The following is a 2920-nucleotide window of genomic DNA, read 5'->3' as shown; positions in this document are numbered from 1 at the left end:
GGCATCTCTAATTGCCTCTAACCATGTTTATAAAAATAGGGGTAGATGTGCAATTGCAAGAAATTAGATATGCATCAAGGATAATTTTAGTTGCTAATATTTGCTAATTGGTTGTACATACATACATACATATATATATATATATATATATATATATATATATATATATATATATATATATATGTATATATATATGTATATATGTATATATATATATGTATATATCTATATATATGTATATATGTATATATATATATATGTATATATGTATATATATATATATATATACATATATACATATATATATATATACATATATACATATATACATATATATATATATATATATACATATATACATATATATATACATATATATATATATATATATATATATATATATATATATATATAAAATTGAGAAGTTTGAGTTACAATTTTGAGTTCTTTTATTTACCAACATCTCTAACGTATATCATGGCTATGAAGGCTCTTTTGCCATTCTAGTGAAAGAAAAATTTCAAGAGATAGGCTAAATTTTCCCCAATATTTATAAGTTTTAGGATAAATCTAGAAACATTTGCCACATTATCAAGTATTTAATGTTTATATAAGTTTAATTATGTCATGAAGGAGACCTAAGAGAGAGAGAGAGAAGGAAGAATACTGCAAAGAGAGAGAGGAAGAAAGCAGAGAAGAGAGAAAGAGTAGGAGAAGAGAGAGAAAGACATGAAAAGAGAGAGAAAGAGAGAGAAAGAGGTGAGAGAGGGAGGGGAAGCCATGGGAGCTGAAGGTGAAGGTGAAGAGACAGATTTGTATTTATCAAATGGTACCTATGTAGTGTCCCTTACACCTTTTATACTTAGGTCAACCTGACCTAAGTATTTCCCCTCCATTACAATCCATCCCCACTCAAAATGAAGTTTTTGTCCTAAAAAACAAAGATCGGACTTATTAGTATAGCCAAGTAGTGGGCTACAGAGTACTACTCTGTACAGCATTACAAGTGGCAAAAGATAGTTGGGGGAGGGGGGGTTTCTCGGCATAGACCCAATAAAAGATTGCCTAATATTCAAGAGTAGTACTAGTCTATGCAGAGGGTCAAGGTCAGCCCGTAGCCACTTGGATCAAAAGGGAAAGTGGTATCGCTGCCATGCATTGGATCAGCTTCCATAAGGTCAAAGTCAAGTACAGCTTGAAGCATGATCAGCATGGTGGTATTTGCTAGCTCTTCCATAAGCCTCTCAGGCGCATCACCATGCTCTGTATGACTAAAGCATATGAGGCTAAAGTCACCATTGCATGGACTACATCATCCCCTAAGTGCTGCATATTCATGGACCCTGCATTCTTAGTGATGTCCAAGCATTCAAACTGCAGGTCTGTTGACTGAAAGGGCTCCCGCATGGGGTCATGATCATCCAAATCCACATGCTGCCCATGATCTTCTTTCTTGAAGTGAAGATCTTGTTTTTTACCCGCACCAAAATGGTCCTCAGCAAGATCTTCTCCATCCTTTGGATCATAATATTCTAATACCAAGAGTATTTTTGTTGTCTTTGCCCTACATGTGGCTTGATGATGATCACAAGATATCAGCTTAGCACATCAATAGCATAATCCCATAGCATGTAGTTCCCGTATCGTATCACTAGTAAGGTGTCTGATACGTTTAGCCTTAGATAGCAATCTACACACATGCTCATTACCATTGGTCAGCTCAGTAATAGTTTTGACATGCTGCTCATGTACAACAGATGGTTGTCCATGCCCATGACCATAATGCTCATGTTGTCCATATGGATGGTCATACCAATGTGGCTGCTACTCATAATGATACTCACGCTGTCCATACTGCATGTCGTGATAATAGCCCTACTGCGCATCACACGCATAACCGTCATAAGCATGCTGCCTTTGATCATTGATCCCACAGCATTGGTCATGCTGTCCATAATCTCTATGAGAATGCATGTCACAAAAATGTTCATGCTGCTGCCCAAATACATCTATTTGTTGTTGCCTACTACCAAAACCTTGGCCATATTGTTGCCCATAAACATGATGCCCAAGATTGCATGATGATTGTCCAACATGACTACAACAGTGTCCTTGCATCCTAGGCTGACCATAAGTATGATGATTGGCAAGTCCATGAGCATAGGTATCGGCATGATGTCGGTCATAATCACTTGCTTGCCACTCCTGCATTGCATCAGGGTCTCCATGAGGCAGCTGCCCATATGGTTGCGTGGCATAAGAATCTCCATATGCATGTTGTTGATCCTTAAAGTCATAGGATTCTCGATGATTTCCATAGTAATACTTCCTAGAATGTCTATGAGAAGGCTGAGGCTACTGCCCATAATAATCAGGTTGTCCATGTCCATGACAAGGTACACAACATGTATGACCAAATTCAGCATAAACATAATCATTATGTTGCTGTCCAGACTCTTGATGCAACTGTTGTTGCTTGTAATGTGCTAATGGTTGTTTAAGCTATTGGGTAAAAGGCTGCCATTGTACCTCAAAAGGCTGGTGTGATTACATTGACTGTTGCTAAATTACCTCAAAAACTTCCTCCATCTTATGCATGTTACACATGGTGTCGCCTCAACCTAGCACAACTCTTACTTCTGCTTCAGCCTCGGCTCACATTTGATTAGTCAATGGACATCATAGCAATCTCTATTCTACATACTTCGTTCACTCATCTAGGGTTCTCACACAGAAGTCAGACCTGCTATTGTTGTACCATCATCCCATCTCACAAAAGTCAAACCAACTCAGAAGATTGACTATGTGGCATGGCAATGATAACAGTGAGAAAACCATTTCATTCCAAAATGAACAGCATGGTATGTGACATTATCATGTAGCCTGCATATCCATTGATTACTTCAATTTGCAAACCGCG

This window comes from Lygodium microphyllum, chromosome 13, assembly GCF_053477565.2.
Source record: "Lygodium microphyllum isolate KBCC chromosome 13, Lygodium_microphyllum_v1.1.10, whole genome shotgun sequence".
In the NCBI taxonomy this organism is placed as follows: domain Eukaryota; kingdom Viridiplantae; phylum Streptophyta; class Polypodiopsida; order Schizaeales; family Lygodiaceae; genus Lygodium; species Lygodium microphyllum.
This window is presented reverse-complemented; position numbering follows the sequence as displayed.